Genomic DNA, 17856 nt, shown 5'->3' on the forward strand with positions numbered 1-17856 from the left:
AAACATGACATTAAGATATAAATAAAAAAATACAGACATTTCTTGGCGGTGCTGGGCAGGTGCTATGGCTATAATAGGGAGAGCTACAGCACCACCTCCTCCCTGGCGCCGCCACTGGCACTAGTACCTAAAGAATGAGCACTAGTATGTAAAGAATAAGCACTAGGAGCTAATGATTAGGCACTAGTACTTAATGGAATAGATACTAGTATATAAAAAATAAGTACTAGTAGCATGAAAATAGATACTAGTTTTAAGGATTAAATGTTAAAACGGCTTGCCATATTCTGTCTGTTATTCAAACAAATCTATCGTAAGACTTGGAAAATAGTGCACTATGCACTATCATGACTTTTATGGTAAATTTTTGGAGCTTGACTGCTCCTGGTCACCATCCACTTACAATGTACATGGGACAGAGTAGCATGAACTTCCTGCCACTAATCTGCTTGATTGAGATTATTGGAAATCATACAGGTTTGCATGAATGATGATAATCCCCTTAACCGCTATAAATTTAACTCATGGCGGCCTATCAAGGGAATGGGAAAATTAGCGATTTATGAGAACCATGTATACAGCACATTAAGTTTTCCCAGGATGCATTGGACTGTCTATCACCATTGTGCCCTTGACAAAGACACAGAACACCGGATTGGCTCCAGGGCAATTGTCCCTGTAATAGATATAGTGTTCGTTCCTCTGAGGTGTCTGCTAAATGATTGCTTACAAAAATAAACAAGCATTATGTAATGTGATATTTTGTGTTCTATTTAGTTAAACACACCTGGTCCAATCATATTGTATTATGCACGCAGCACGCAACCCCTGTGCTTTATCCATGCTGAAGATTCATTCAATAATGCAGATTAGCTTGGCTAAATATTGTTGAACTCTAAAGTATTTGAAACAGACCTTATTCAGAACAATTTGATGCAAAAAAAATAATAATACTTTTTAAAAACGCAGAAAAAGAAAAAAAAGGATTGGGATTGATTAACAGCCCAAACAATAGGTTTAAGATCTAAGATCACATTTAAATATGTGACATGATTTATATGATATGATAAATTATTGATATATGTGATATGATATACAGTATGATATGTGGTATAATAATATAATATAATATAATATAATATAATATAATATAATATAATATAATATAATAGCATGAAAACAGCCGTGATCTGTGATCAAACCCTCAGAAACATTACTGTCTGAAGAACTGGTAACTTTGGGATTAAAGGGATAGTTCACCCAAAAATGAAAATTCTGTCATCATTTACTCACCCTCAAGTTGTTTCAAACCTGTATGAGTTTCTTTCTTCTGTTAAACACAAAAGAAGATATTTTGAAGAATGTTGGTGACCAGACAGTTGATGGACCCCATTTACTTCCATAGTATCTTTTTTTCCTGGAAGTATGGGGTCCATCAACTGTCTGGTCACCAACATTCTTCAAAATATCTTCTTTTGTGTTTAACAGAAGAAAGAAACTCATACAGGTTTGAAACAACTTGAGGGTGAGTAAATGATGACAGAATTTTCATTTTTGGGTGAACTATCCCTTTAAGTGAGTGAACTTGCATTAGGACTGGAGGGATGTTTAGAAAAGAGCTGTGAGTCACAACCAAATTACTTATTGTAGCCTATGTTTAACACACAAACACATTACATTTGTGTAATGTGTTAACAGAGACAGAACATGTATTATGTATTTTAGGATGTTGGTGTTCTGCTGCAAACAGGAAAAACAAGATGATTTAATTATATTTGCTAATTTGACTAAATAAACTGATGAACATGATGCACTACAACGAGAAGATCAAAGTCCACACAAACTTTTCACCTCATTTTTGTAACAACGGTCAATGAATATGCAATTAATTATGCAATACATCTTTTTCAGTTCTCAATTGGTGGGTCCAAAAACGGGTCAGGAGTTTGTTCTGATCAGGTCACTGACATTAGGGGGAAAGAACAACATTGAATCCAAACAATAAAAATGCATCTAATTTGTAAGAAAGGAGAAAACGCATCAAGTTTGATGTCAAAGCAAGAAAACTTTGGAAGGCAGAAAACTATGACGTACATTAAATACAGGCTCAACTAGTTGAATCCTGAGACGTGTCAACTGCCTAGAGCATGAAACTGTTCAAGCAAAACTATTTTTTTTTGTTTGTTTTTTTGGAATGCTAAACGGTTTTAATATTGGATTGTAAAGTACCGTAAGTTGTTTGAAGTCTCTGAACTGTATGTTTTTGGTTTAACTGATTTAGCAAGATTCCTTTGATGAAACAGAGTCTCTTTATGAACACCAATTATGTTTTTTAATCATAGAGTCTTCGTTGTATGTATTGCTCAATTCACAATTAAACATTAATATTTAGTACATTATGTTAGCTAACATTTATTGATAAACTGTCTGGCTAGTTCATTCACTTAAGTGGATCTTAAAAGTAAAGGGTGCAATTTCTGTGCCACTAATGTTCCACTTTTCCTTAAACATCCTGAAGAACATAGGTAACTGTTTCACATTCAAATGGTGTTCTTCAAAGTGTGTGTTGCTCTCGATATGGTTGATTCATGGAGATGTTAGAGTTTTGTATAAACAGTGCACCTGGAGGATTATGAATATTTATTAATAATAATAATAGGGTTTCCACCACTTAAATATATTGTGTGGCTTTTACGTGCTTGTCAGCACGCGCACATGAAGGTGGATTTTCCAAGAGACACAGGGGGGATTCCCAAAAGACCTTGTGACTTGTATTGAGGCCAGATTCAATCTGTTACCATTTTGTTTAAACAAAAGTATGAATAACAATGACATTTGATAGATGTTATCCATGTCTTTTGTTATTTGTGAAGTACATTCATGTTGGTGGTAAGGGGATGGCCCGATACCAGTATCGGGTATCGGCCCGAAACTGAGCTCATGTACTCGTACTCGTACTCGTAAAAACGCCCCGATACCAACAACCGATAGCAGGCAGCGTGTGTACAGTGTTTGTGTCCAGACAAAGAAGCACTGACAACAGAAAGTATAATGGGAATAAAAAAAGAAGGCTGTCTATGAAGTAAATGTATCATATTAGTGAAATATTAAACAAAATGGCGCTTTTCCATTACCAGTACCAGCTCGACTCGACTCAGCTCGTCTCAGCTCGGCTCGGCTCGCATTTCGCTCCGTTTTCCATTGCATAGTACTTCCACAATAGTACCTGGTGGTCGTCATAGCGACGCGACACACACCTGCTACCCACACACACAGGACAATGGAGGAAATCGAGTGTATGGTGTCGTTTTACATAATATTAGTAATGGGTATATCACGCAATCTCTGGCAAAACTATTTAAAAATGCCGGGGTTATTCAGGATACTCCGTCTGGCGCGTGCAATGATGGCGCAGTGAATAGTGACGATTATCTCTGACCAATCAGTAGTCTGCCGTGTGTCGCGTCACAGTTTAGTATCGCCTCAGCTCGCTTTAGAAGAACCTCGCTGAAGGTGGTACGAAAAAAAGTACCTGGAAGCAGGTACCGGTAGCCTACAACTTTTACACAGTGGAAAACCAAACAAAGGCGAGTCGAGGCGAGGCGAGGCGAGGCGAGCCAAGGCGAGCTGGTACTGTGCAGTGGAAAAGATAGTAACGCCTATATAGCTGTGGTGCGCGAGCTGATAAGAGAAAAACGCGCAGTGGATTGAGCGCGCCGCGGCACCGAAGAGCGAGCTGGTCGAGCGCATCAGAAGTCAGTGGAAAGTTTGTAGTTATGTCGGATATCAATGGCAAATAAAGTAAAACGAGGCATGTAGCGTATTATTAACATTAACTGACCAGAGAGAGAGAGAGAGAGAGAGAGAGAGAGAGAGAGCGCACTTCTGTTGAATGCTCTGGATTGCTGATCGTTCACTCGGCACGTATATTTGGATTAAAACTAAATCGTATATGTAAGTAAAACATGAACTGTTACCTTATTTATGTTTAACGACATTATTACAGGACATTTGCAGGTCAAGAAGTTACATGAACTTCAAACATCCAAAGCGCGCGCCCCGAAAACCATCGCCTCAGACAGCGCGCGAACACTGAGTGGAATTATTTCACTATTGCGCTTGTACGGATTAATTCACACAAAACTTTGTAAAAACGCCCGTCTTGGCGAGTATCCTAGTAAACAAAGTAGGCCTATATTGTATGTCAAGTGAACGTAGACAGTATAATTCAAATGGGTTCCGTGCGTTCGGTCTTAAAGGGGCAGCAGTTGAATTAATCTGCTGCTGTGTTTTAATGTTAACCAGACAAAGGATTAACTCTTGACTAAATAGGCTACCTTTTTTTGTAACTTCACAAAAAGATCCATCTATATTTAATTTATACAGTAATGAATGCAGTGCATTAAATATATTTGATGAACAAATTAAGTTTACATTTAATAAACAAATAGGCCTATGATTTGACATTCTTTTGGTTTCTCTACCAATACATTTAAAAATGACAAATGCATGAATTAAATTAATTGAAAATAAAAATACAGGTATCGGTTACGGTATCGGTATCGGCGAGTACCAAAAATGAAAGTATCGGTATGGGACTCGGCCTGGAAAAAGTGGTATCGGGCCATCCCTATAACCTAAATACACTTGGGAGTGTATGTGTTTGTACCGTTAATTTGCAGGTCTCCTTTTTTACAGTAAAATACTGTAATAATACAATGGAAGTTAATTTAGGAAACTAATTGCTTCAAACCATTAAAGTTTACAAATAAAATGTATACTGTGCTAGTAATGTGAACTGATTTCATTGATTTCATTCCACTACAAATTAATATTTCTTAATACAGCATAACTACAAACACGATGTGTGATAGTGAAATAGGCTGTTGTGGCAAAAACAATTACTAAACTCAGCATTCCCAGGCAAAGAGACGTCAAGATCCAAATTGTATTTAAAAAGAAAAGTAATTTATTCATTCAAGAAAAATGGTTCCCTGACCCCAGCCTTGCAGCCAGGCTGCAGGCCAGAGTCAGAGACAGACAGATACTGGCACTTCTCCTCAAGAGAGCTTGGCCTGCTACTTTATAATGCAAGGGGAAACCATCACCCCCACCATTTATACAACCAGGAACAGCTTCCCCCAGCATGGGAACTTAAAACACAGATCATTCTCGGGCTCACACCCCCCCTCCAGCTGAACCAACGTTACACCAGGAAACTCAGAATACAGACAGAGAACATACAGCATTAATCTGTTAAATCATTAGGAAAGATTAAAAATGCTATTACAAATTCTCCCTTTTTATCATTATCTGATAACCAAATAAACGCAACAATTTTAAGTCATTTTCATCATATTTATACCTTTCATTTAAATCTTCCTTTTATCCCTTCCTTGACCAAGTGACTAAAACCCAAATGTGACACATTCAAAAACTGACCAACCAGATAATTACAACTTCCCTCATTGTACCAAAGGTGGGACGATTGCATACCTCCAAAATACACACATCTTAGGCCTACAGGCCTTGATCAGCACCTCGGTGCCTTTACAGACTCCAAATGGTCATTATGGAAATAGGTTGTCAAAAACAGTAAAGCAGATGTCTTTGTTCATTTCAAATATCTTGGATTATTTTCAATCCTACAATTCCCCATTGGTCCCGTTGGCCACACATATGGAGTCCAAAGGTGACACAGTTCATCTTTCTGTTTTGTACAGTTCCATCTTCAGACTTTTCGTCCAAGCTTCTATCAATAACAGTTTGTCAGTTGTTCAGTCTTTTGTTCACCATCCAGCCCTGCAGGATTAGGCTCTATCAAATTGGGTTGCACCGTTATGCAAATCATCCATCGAATACCTGCACAAGAACAGGCACTGAATCTGGGAGCAAACGCCGGTTCCTCTTTCCGAGGAGGACACAGAATGTGAACTTGGGTTGCAGGGATCCTGTGATTCTAAAAGAACATCTAGCACCACGACACAAAAGCAGACACATCTCATTTGTCATTGGTCAGAGGATTGATATGGTCAGATTGAAATTAGTCTTCCTGGCAAAAAGCCCTTAAATTGATGTACTTACACTGTTTCAGGAAACACTCAAATAAATTGCATTACAACAAAACAACAACTGCTAGTTTAAAACATCATTTCATGAAGAGTATTAGCAAAATATTCAGTGTAATCAAACACAGAGATTCAATTCATGTCCAAAAATATTGTTGCAAGTCAAATGGACAAAATACAAATAAACAAAAATCAAATAAGTTTCAGAAAAGTTTCAAAATCATTAATGAGAATTCAATGAGAATACAAATAGTTATACTTCGGTTAAAATGACATACATTTTAAAATAACTTGGTCAGACAAATGATTACTTAAGTGATAAAGTAAATCCAAAGAAAAACAAAACAAACAATTTTCCGTATAACTAATCACTTGAACCTTGTTGAAGTATCAAGCAATTAAATATTAACTGAAGCAGGGCTAAATGGGCAAGCACTGTCACCGCATTCCCGATAAATCAGACCCGCGTTCACTCCAGTATAAACAAGAAATTGTATAGATTGTCATAGTATGAAAACCATATCAATTCAACACCCCTGGTTGATTTGAATAAACATACAAAATAATAAAAATTATAACAAAACCCCTCATTTCAAATCCTGTCCTTGCTTTTAACACTTTTTACATTTCATCGTCTTCAGAAAGAAAAACAAAAGATAATCAAAAACAGAATAAAACAAAACAAAGAAAAACAAAAACATATCTTAACTCAATTAATACAGTTCACTGTAACTTCCGCTACTCGAATCGTCTGCATAATTTTGTTCATCCTTTAACCAATGTAGTTTTTCAAAATGTACTCTAATATTTCCATTATGGACCGTCTTTTTTTGCTTATTACACATCAATTAATAGATTTTCTATTTTCACCAATCAAATCAATACCTAGTTTGCTTATTACACATCAATTAATAGATTTTCTACATTTTCACCAATCAAATCAATACCTAGTTTGAATCAATCAAATAAAATCATCAACATCATCACAAAACAGATTCTTCTGCTAAACCATTAGTTGGTCAAATCGTCTTTCTCCCTCGTACGTAATGGAGGCTGTAGTCCTTTTAGTCCTTTTCCCCTTTCTGTCACAATAATAAGCCAGGATAGCTTAGCCAAATTCATCCATAGCCATTATTTCATTGGGCACAGTCTGCCCTGTTCGTTCACTCCTGTATGACAAGATCAAGCTGGTTTTAAAACAAATGGTCCTTCTGCCCCCCCCCCCCCTGACCCCCCTGGGTTTTGAACGGCTCTTATCTGATCATTTGTTTGTGTGTGTGTGTGTGTGTGTGTGTGTGTGTGTGTGTGTGTGTGTGTGTGTGTGTGTTTCTTTGCTCATGCCATGTGCCCAAAAGTCTGCATTCTCTGTAAAGAAAAAAACAAATGTTAAGGTTATTGTCACATGTGTTCTGTGTGTCTGCTGTGCTGCTGTATCCACCCTAGGCGTTTTCCTGTTGAAACATTTCTTGTTATTAGCACACTTTACAGACTTTTGTTAGGGAGAAGAATGGCTTCTTGCAGGGCTTTACTCAATTAAACCATTCTGAGATTTACTCAATCTCAACATCCATTGCTCCACCTGTGCAATGGCTTTGGGAACACAGATGGCTTTGGGAAATCCCAAACCATCACAAACTATATTCCCCATTTTTGATGCACCATCTTACTTGTGCATCAAATTAACATAATTGGGTTTTGATTCACTAAACTAAACACTGTCCTCCAGACATCTTTCTCTGTCTCTTAACCAAAATGTTATATTCTTCACTCTAAGCCACAATCTCATCTTCTTATCAAATTATTTGAAATGCAAATGCACTCTTTGCGTATCCTGTTTTTCAGGACTGCTCTCAATAGTTTGTCTCTCAACTCAATCTCAATTCTCAGTCATCTGCAAAACTGAATACAATTGTCACTCTATTTGCCCTCCTCCGTGGGCTTCACTGTCCCTTGCATCTGTAAGATCAAAGGTATTTATTTATGGTCAAATGGCCCCTCTGGCCTCCCTGCCTGACAGGTTTCCCGTGTTTCAACAAATGTTAATTGTTTCACAAACATTCATACATACCCTGAAAATGCAAATGGCCCTTAGTCATCTACAAACATTTTCAAATCTATAACCTATTTTATTTCAATCTATGATGGACCAAAGATATCCAAAATTGATCTAGAAATTCATTCAAATCTACTGTATATCATAAATGACCAAATCGATTCAGAATTATCAACTTCTCTCAAATTTAACGACACATCTATGCACACTATTCAGACATAATGTTTTCCACTGCCTAATACCTAAACTCACACTTATCAAGACATAAAACTGCAGTCATCATCAAACACACACATCTGACTATTAACCGTTCATATTTCGTATTCATATCTTTTCTCTAAAAAAATTTACATTTTAAATCAGATTTTAAAACTTAAATTTTCTGTAGCTTTTACCTAATTTTACATGGCCTCTTAACCTTTTTCAAAACATGTCTATTAATTTGTTTTTTACAAAAGTCAGCTGTGTGGTTTTAATTCGTTATCATTAATTTGTTTTAGCTTTTCTTTTGCTGGCCGAATACAGAAAGACAAAATATAAATCCTTCCTCAAGCAGTCTCTTTCTTTTTCTCTAAACAACTGCTCTTTTCAACAGCCTTCTAAGACTGTAATTTGGACAAAATGTAACAATAAATACATTACAATAACTTATTTTATGTATTAGTTCCTTCGTTACTCAATCTTTTCCTTGAATCTACAAAATATGTCTTCATCTTTAGCCACCACGATGTACTAATGGCCCTTTGTCATGTCCAATGACCTAAAATTCCTTGCCCTTAAGGCAACTAAAATCAGACAAAGAAGTCACTGGTTCTAAAATAAACAAATCAAAACAGTATTATTTTAAAGTTTTCTTTAAAGTCATTCAGTTTTACTTCCAAAACATTTACAAATTGACCTCTAAATTTATAAGATCCTGTAACATTGTTTCTTTTAACATCTCTGTGTCTATGATTTTCAACTGAAACACTGTGCTTTAAATAGCTCATTAGCATTTACAACGCAGGCTCAGATAACAGCTTTTAGCTGACATTTTGAATGAGAAGAGACTTTTGAGCCATTCCTGACTAATATTTTCACTTTCATAAACTAACTTAAGACTTCATCTATCATCTTGTTAACTCTAGCCTATAGTTTGAGTTATCTTTTCCATAAATTAAATGCATTTTCAATTCAAGCATAATTTTTATAGTTTCTTTTTGCCCCTATATGGGAATTTAGACATTATAAATTCCTACTCAGAATGAGTCTCTGTTGCACTGAAACTGTTTCAGCACACATCAAATTCAGATAATCAAATTGTTTTTCAACCAAATCATAAACTTTATCTTATTTACAAATAGCACATCAGCTTGTAGGTCTTTCATAGTCAACACTAACAAACTTTTGTTTAATCAAATGCCTTTTACGCATTTTGCTTTTAGCAACTGTTACTTCCTCAACACTGCTTCTGTTTAGCTTATTTTATTCTTTAGAGAACAAATTATTATTATTGAGTCTCAATAACATTTCAAATTTCATCTAAATTTTAGTTGTCATGTTCTCAAATTACCATAGTTTTAATATCTTACTTCCATATTTTCTCTTCTATGAGTTTATCAATCTGCAATTATGATCATCTAGAACCTTTTTTAAGCGTTTCATTAAAAGACAATCATTTTATAGCCTTCTTCAGATCTTCTCTCTGTTTCTGTTTATTCTAATACGACCATATCTAGCTGTAATAGATTGCCCTATCTAACCCTCCTCCTAGGCCAAATTGTCTTTCACACCTAGGGGTCTTCATTTTTATGGTTAAATGACCTTCCGTGCCTTCCTGACTGAAAAGTTTCCCGTGGCTTAAGGTGTTAGAAGTTCCCCAGTAGCATGTGTTTTTGCTATGAGCGAGCCTTAAGAAAACAGACATGCATTCCAGAAGATAAACATGCTTAACACCACACAATGTCTGAAGAAGTTAAGAAAAGTTTTTCGTTTCATTAACACTACATTAATACACGTCACTCTCACATCATTTGGATGTAACCTACTGCTAAATGACCACAATAAAACACTTTACTGTTTGATCACGGCCAGCCTCCGAATTCACCCCCACTGCAGTTCTGTCCCATTCAGGAAAAACAAACAGCAATACAATCTCTCAGTTGCAAATTCAATCAAAATAGCATTCTCTGTATTCTTTTACAATCTCAGTTCCCGTAAACTAGATCTAACTGGAATAAAATAGAATACAATTCTAAATTCCCCTGAGTTTTCTAAATTCCCCCTTCCCTCGGGGGTTTTACTGTCCTCACTCGAAAATTCTTTGTTTGTGGGTAAATGATCTCTATCTTTCCTGAAGATAATTACCTACACTAAAAGTTCAAATGCTAAATAACCCATCTGTCTTCCTAAGGACAATGGTCTTTTCTTTACAAGTTAACCATACTAAAGAGTTCAAAATGCTCTTTCTGACCATTTGTTTTTACTGCTTGAGTTTCATACTGTTCTGTTCACTATCTGCCTTCAAAAACATCCCCCATTCACTAATGCAAACAGAGCTACTAATTCAATCTATGTTTATTATTTCTTTCCAATCAGAACCAAACTTTTACAAGAGCATAATTTGCAAATCAGTTAGAGCTTCAGCTGCTTACAGCATTTGCTCTCTTCTGTCTCACCATTATTTATCAGGACTGTTCATACAGTATAAAGACATTTAGCATGTCATCAATTTCATTAACACTGTTTGAAAGCTTATTCTTCTATCAAATGGTTAATCTACAGACTGTTCAACTTATCATCATTATTCCTCAGTCCCTAAATTACAGACAGCTTACCATAGCCGCTTGCACCTTCAAATCTTTTATAAACTCTGTTATAAACATATAGAAGTCTATTCTTCAATTCCCTTGTTTTCATAACATTAATACAATAATGCACATTCACATCATAACACTGACATATAGACTTTTCCCATTCTGCTTAATGAAACATTCCTCATGTTAATCCCTGTTAATCATACTCAATGCCTTATTTTTATCTAAAACTCACTTTTCATACTATTTCAACTTAATTTGACTTAACAGGCGTTCATAAATAGTTCCATGAATTCTATCAATTCCCTACATTCCATGTTCCTTAAATCTTCAATCTTTCCCTACATTTCAGTTTCCTTCTTACATCTGTTCTCTTTATCTGCAATCCAACAATTCAGTTCAACAACTCTCAACAACATTCTATTTTCTATCCCTACATTTCAGTTTCTTTCTGTTCTCTTTATCTGCAATCCAACAATTCAGTTCAACAACTCACTCTTTTGTAATTTCCGCATCAGAAAAACAAACATTCTTTTTTCTATACCTACATTTCAACAATTCTCTGACTATTCATAGTTTTACACAGATGCTGAACACAACTATAAAAAGCCTTTTGTTAAACAAATATCTGTTCTTCCAATTTCTTGCATGCGTTTTTCTGGCCATAATTTCTTCTTTTTAACAAAAACTGGTGTGTAAAAATGATCTAGCTTACTGTTAGATGATCCCATTTTTGGCTGAATCTCCTCTCTTGGATTTTTATTTTCGACGCGCGTCTTATTAATCTGTTCAAACGTCTTCGAACAGATCTGACTTCTTAACCCAAAATCAGACAGGTTTTAGCAAATATGCTCTGTATTCAGTTGTGACTCTTCCGTTCACTTACTTAATCAGCTGTGGCTCTTCCGTCCACGGTGTGGCTCTTCCGTCCACCTACGAGCTAGTTTTCAGAAAATTGACTTGACTTCCTCAGGTCAATTTCCCGCTTAAAAACTCTACTCGCAACCAAAGAAACAGTCTCAGCCAATATGGTTCACTCACAGTTAGCCTATATCAATCTACACCCAACAAAAGAGAAGAAAAATAATGATTTGGCTGTCTTTTTACCTGAGCTGAGATGCACTGCCACGGATTCTTTCTGATCCCGGTGAGGATTCTTCTCTGGCCCTGAAATCAGGAGTTGTCTCTCTCTCTCGTAACCTGTTGAGCTCTATTTCTCAAACCGTCGAGGTATAAGACCAGTACCTGGTACCGGGGCAATTCACTCCGTCAACTCCGTCTCAGGACCAGGAGAAGAATTTTCCTCACGGAATCCTCACTTCTGACACCAAATTGTTGTGGCAAAAACAATTACTAAACTCAGCATTCCCAGGCAAAGAGACGTCAAGATCCAAATTGTATTTAAAAAAGAAAAGTAATTTATTCATGCAAGAAAATGGTTTCCTGACTCCAGCCCTGCAGCCAAGCTGCAAGGCCAGAGTCAGAGACAGACAGATACTGGCACTTCTCCTCAAGAGAGCTTGGCCTGCTACTTTATAATGCAAGGGGAAACCATCACCCCCACCATTTATACAACCAGGAACAGCTTCCCCCAGCATGGGAACTTAAAACACAGATCATTCTCGGGCTCACACCCCCCCTCCAGCTGAACCAACGTTACACCAGGAAACTCAGAATACAGACAGAGAACATACAGCATTAATCTGTTAAATCATTAGGAAAGATTAAAAATGCTATTACATACACTGTTAATTATTTGACTGTAAATTTACAATAAATTGCAGGTTACCAGTTGCATGACTTTCACAGTAAAATATTGTAATATTTTTACAGTAAATAATTGTGAAATGGCCGCTGCATACTGTGACTTCACAGTAATTATGCTGTCTTATTACTGTGATTTAGCAGTAAGCTGCTGTAGAATTACTGTATTTAACTGTGAAATTACAGTTAGTGTCTCTTATTACTGTAATTTAGCAGTAGGCTGCTGTATAATTACTGTATTTACCTGTGAATGTCTATATTACTGTGATTTAGCAACAATTATGGACCAAACAACAAAACTGATAAAAACAGTGGTTTAACTTTTATTTTGTAGAAGAAAAATACAATTTAATAACAGGAATAAACACTGGGTAACAGGAATGAACACTAGGTAACATTAATGTGTGTGCGTGCATGCATGCATATGTTTAATATGTGATAATGGTACTTGAAAAATACAATTTAATAACAGGAATGAACACTGGGTAACAGGAATGTGTGTCAATATGTGTGTGCATGTGTCTACAATGTGATAATGGTACTTCACAACGTAGGAGGTGAAAAGAGAATTAGGGAAGAAAAAGACAAAGGTGGGAAAAGAGTGTTGCATGCGTCTCGCTCCTTCCCTTGCAGCTGGCATCTGCATAGTATGGGTTCTGTCCAGTATCTACAAAAGATAAGAAAGACAAAAAGTTTAAGTTACTCATATTGTAAAACTAATCCTAAAATGTCTACAATTTAAGTCATTTCAATTGTAAAACTGTAACTCATAAATCATGTGAATAGTACTATATCAATTAATATTAAATCAACAAACTACTCAAGGACTCTACTCACTCCTGTTACTTTTACTCAGTCCTGTTATTTTTCATGAGTAACAGGACTGAAAGTAGCATGATTGTGGTTAAATGGTTAGTTCATCCAAAAATTAAGATTCTGTCAGTAATTACTCTTTCTCATGTTGTTCCAACCCCGTAAGACTTCCGTTCATCTTCGGAACACAAATGAAGATATTTTTAATTAAATCTCAGAGCTGTCTCACTCCTCCATAGGCTTATGTGTAATTGAAAGTTAGTTAGTAAAGTTGGTAAAAACATCGTTAAAATAGTCCAAGTGACCACAGTGGCTCAACCTTAAGCTTATCAAGCAACGAGAACACGTTTGTGCGCAAAAACAACAAAAATAACGACTTTATTCATTTTCTTCTGTGTGGGCCTCTGAGTAAGTTCATGTAATGTAACAGTGCAGCGCTTCTGGGTTGTACGTCATCAGGTAGGCTCACTATTGGCCGACACTGGTCATGTGTGTGATGCATGTGATGCTGGCCAATAGTGAGCCTACCTGATGACGTACAACCCAGAAGTGCTGCGCTGTTACACTACATGAACTCACTTAGAGGCCCACACAGAAGTAAAATGAATAGTCGAATAAAGTTTTTTCTTTTTTTTTGCGCACATAAAGCATTCTCGTCGCTTGATAAACTTAAGGTTGAGCCACTGTGGTCACTTTTTTATTATATTGGACTAGTGGACTATTATAGTTGACTATTTTAACAATGTTTTACTAACTTTCTGTTATAACATTGCAGTCTATAGGCGGGATCAGAAAGCTCTTGGATTCCTTAAAATGATCTTAATTTGTGTTGAACAAAATTCTTATGTGTTTGGAACATCATGAGGGAGTGTAATTAATGACAGAATTTTAATTTGTGGGTGAACTAACCCTTTAATAGCTTCAATAAACATCTTACTGCATAACTACATTTGGCACAGAGACAGTGTTTCGTTAGTCCGCTCTGAAGTTTAGATTGCTTACATTAGATTGACATCCGTTCAAAGTCATGAGCTCCCTGATCAGTGTGCAGACTTGCTGGTTTATGTGTCCTCTCTGCCTCTGCCATCTCTGGGTTGATGCCCAAGAAGCACCTATAAACAAAAAGACAGAAGAAAGCTGTTAGTTTTATTCAAGTGGGATGAAAAAGGTGTCAGTCCCAGTCACCACCTTTAGTGGGTCACTGCATTTACAGTACAAAGCTAAACTACAGTTAGCTCAGTTTTAACAAAGTGACATTACTGTGATTCAGTTAAACAGCAAACATTTAAATAACAGCAACTGAAAAGCATTTTCCATCACAAACACACAGTCAAAAATAGTCTGGAAACAAAGTAGAGGTGTGTGATTTACCCAGGTCAAGCATTATGCACACAACAACGTGCACGTACTGTTTGCAGAGGATGGAGTAAGAGCATGTTGGCCTGTCCATCTCCCTATGTCTGTTTCTGCTTGTAACTGAACGTACTCTTCCTTCTAGAATTAGTTAACGTTATTACCCGTTCAGACAAAATGGCTCCTAATATCTCCAGATATCGACCTGTTTTTAATGTAGAATAGCACAAGTAACGAAGCTCCACTAATTCATTGATAAACATTTAATTTACTATATCTTTTTCACAATAAAATCATCCAGTTGTTTTGCAACACTTCCATTTTTCAGTTGACGAGACAGACAAATGGCTGTTCCGTTTCACACACAAAGCAGGGGAGAAAATGATGAAGTTCAGCTAACGTTACTAATTTGAGATGAATTTATGAAATTTGAACTGTATTTGAGCATTTATTTGCCCAAATTCACAACACTATAGTTGATCTAGTTGATAATAACTGTCATACCCACATATAAGGCCACAGCTTACCTTATAACTTTATTTCCCGGTGGTCACCATAGAAAAATGCTGTGGGAAAAGAGAACGCTGTTAGAGAAACTAAGAAAAGCATAAGCAAAAGTAAAAATTTCGACGATGTAACTTTAGCTAACGTGTCTCACAGTTAACGTTACTAACTTAATACGGTAGAATTAACGTTAACACTACAACCAACGTCTGTTCATTCAAATTTGCGCGCTCAAACCTAGACGCGAGTCTGCTTCGGCTAAGTTACAAAACCATGACAACAGCACGTACAACAAACGCTAATTTGGTTCATACTTTTAAATAACATGCACTATCATATAAAAAAACAGCCACCAAAATGACAAAGTTTGATATTTTAAACACTTACCGGCCGCTGAATCCATCGAGTGAGAGCACGGAGGAGATGAGAGCTCAGATGACGCAGTTGCAGCGCGAAAAAGACGGAATTCACAGTAGTTTATTGTAATAGTCCCGCCTTGCATTATTTTCACAATAAAAGTCTAAATACAGTATTATATTGTGAAATATCACAGTTAAAGCCTGTGAATTGGTAATACTGCAATTTATTGTGAAATATTACAGTTATATGTTGTGAAATCCTGGAAATATTTTACAGTGTAGGCCTAATTAAAAACACACTAACAATAGCACACATGCATGTGCTAAAGTTAGCAAAGAGATTATCACTGCATCAGCAATTACAGTTACTGGCTTTACATAACGCAACATGCGGCGTAACATCAGTGTTTCACTGCTCACCCTCGACTGAAACACAGGCTCTGCTCTTCGGCACAACGGCAACCCACTCTTTAAATCCCAAAAGAACATTAAACACTAACAGATCTATTCTATATAGACTCTATTCTTGCGCAAAAACACATAACACAACAGTTGATTTCAACATTTACTCTCATGAACACTTGACTTTTTCTTCTATTAACATTGTTTCTAATAAATGACTTATTATTCAGTACATTTGACTGTTAGGTTTCACAGTATATTACAATAACCTTTTATTATATACTGGCAGCAGGGTTGGCAATAAACTACAGTTTTTTTGTTTGTTTAGTTTTTTACAGTTTGTTGCTGTAAATTAATTGACACTCTAAAACATGCTGGGTTGTTTCAACCCCTCTTTGGGTCAAATATGGACAAACCCAACTGTTGGGTTTAAACATTTTAATTAAAAAAATGTAAATCAGTTGGGTTTTTCCATATTTGATCCAAACACGGTTGAAACAACCCAGCATTTTTTAGAATGCAGTTTATTACTGTTGAAATACAATTTTTAATGTGTTTTTTCCATCTTGCAAACCATCTTGTTTTTTCCATTTCTTCCATCACAGCAAAATCCTCCATTTTAAATAAACACTTATATGTGTCCACACTCCAGAGTGTTAAAGTAACACTGAAGCAGTGTTGAAGTTAATTAGATAATTAAGGGATTAATAAAATGATTGAGCATTACTGATGAACACATGCTGTTGACAAGCAGAATCACTGAAGAAAAGAGAAACAACATAGGCTGCGTTTACAATGGCATTAACATGCAACCTGTATCCGGATGTTGTCCACATACACATTATAGTGTCAAGTGTAAACGAGCTTCTGATCGGAATGTTAGTCGAGGGCACATTGTGATTGGATCTCATGTGTAAACGTAATTCAGCCATCATGTCTGCATTCACAGGTGGACATCACACAAAACCCCGCCCACTGTCATTATTCCCCATCCTCTCTCCACACTCTAAAAAATGCTGGGTTGTTTCAACCCAATTTTGGGTCAAATATGGACAAACCCAAACGTTGGGTTAAACATTTTATTAAAAAATGTAACCCAATGGCTGGGTTTGTCCATATTTTACCCAAAATGGGGTTGAAACAACCCAGCATTTTTTAGAGTGGAATTGCTGCACGTATAGCTGTGTGGTTTTGCGATACAGTCGAGTGCGAAGTACATCGCAATTATACTGAAGTGTCTGTCTTCACACCGAAAGTTGCAGAACCATTTATTTTCTGTAAAGACAAGCATTTTTCCCACCACAGCTGGCAACGTTCTCGGACCCATACTTTTCCCTGTACCGTTTCCATTGCGTCCGTGCATACACTCTAAAAAATGTTATAATAAAAATTTAACCCAACGGCTGGGTTTGTCCATATTTGACCCAAAATTGGGTTGAAACAACCCAGCATTTTTTAGAGTGTACCGTCATCCTCATTTTGATTTAGTTCCACGGATGACGAAGAAGGTACAAATAACAACAGTCTTAAAAAGTATTAAACACACGCCAACAACTCAATTGTGTGTGCCTTGCACATATTCATTCCGAACAAAGAATGAGTGAAGGAACTTACAACATGCTATAAAATGCAAGCAATCAGTTCAAACATAGCAATGTTCTAAAGCATGCTAATTCAAGCTACATGTTAATTATTAAATAATGTGGCAATTATGCGGTTTAAATTCTAAATATTTTAGAATTTCA

At 36.4% G+C, this 17856-nt stretch overlaps 1 protein-coding gene and 1 long non-coding RNA gene across 4 annotated transcripts in view; both read right to left on the reverse strand.

Annotated features, from left to right (window-relative positions):
* st3gal3b (ST3 beta-galactoside alpha-2,3-sialyltransferase 3b) overlaps positions 1–17856 on the reverse strand; it is a 117892-nt gene that overhangs the window by 68430 nt on the left and 31606 nt on the right. The gene's annotated exons all lie outside the window — the stretch shown is intronic.
* On the reverse strand, positions 12981–15986 carry LOC306999266. Its single transcript, XR_013797799.1, has 4 exons — positions 15738–15986; positions 15374–15412; positions 14496–14605; positions 12981–13347 (listed from the first exon to the last, which is right to left on the reverse strand). It is a non-coding gene; the product is annotated as an uncharacterized lncRNA (long non-coding RNA).

Source organism: Phoxinus phoxinus (genome assembly GCF_949152265.1).
Source record: "Phoxinus phoxinus genome assembly, chromosome: 5".
Classification (NCBI taxonomy): domain Eukaryota; kingdom Metazoa; phylum Chordata; class Actinopteri; order Cypriniformes; family Leuciscidae; genus Phoxinus; species Phoxinus phoxinus.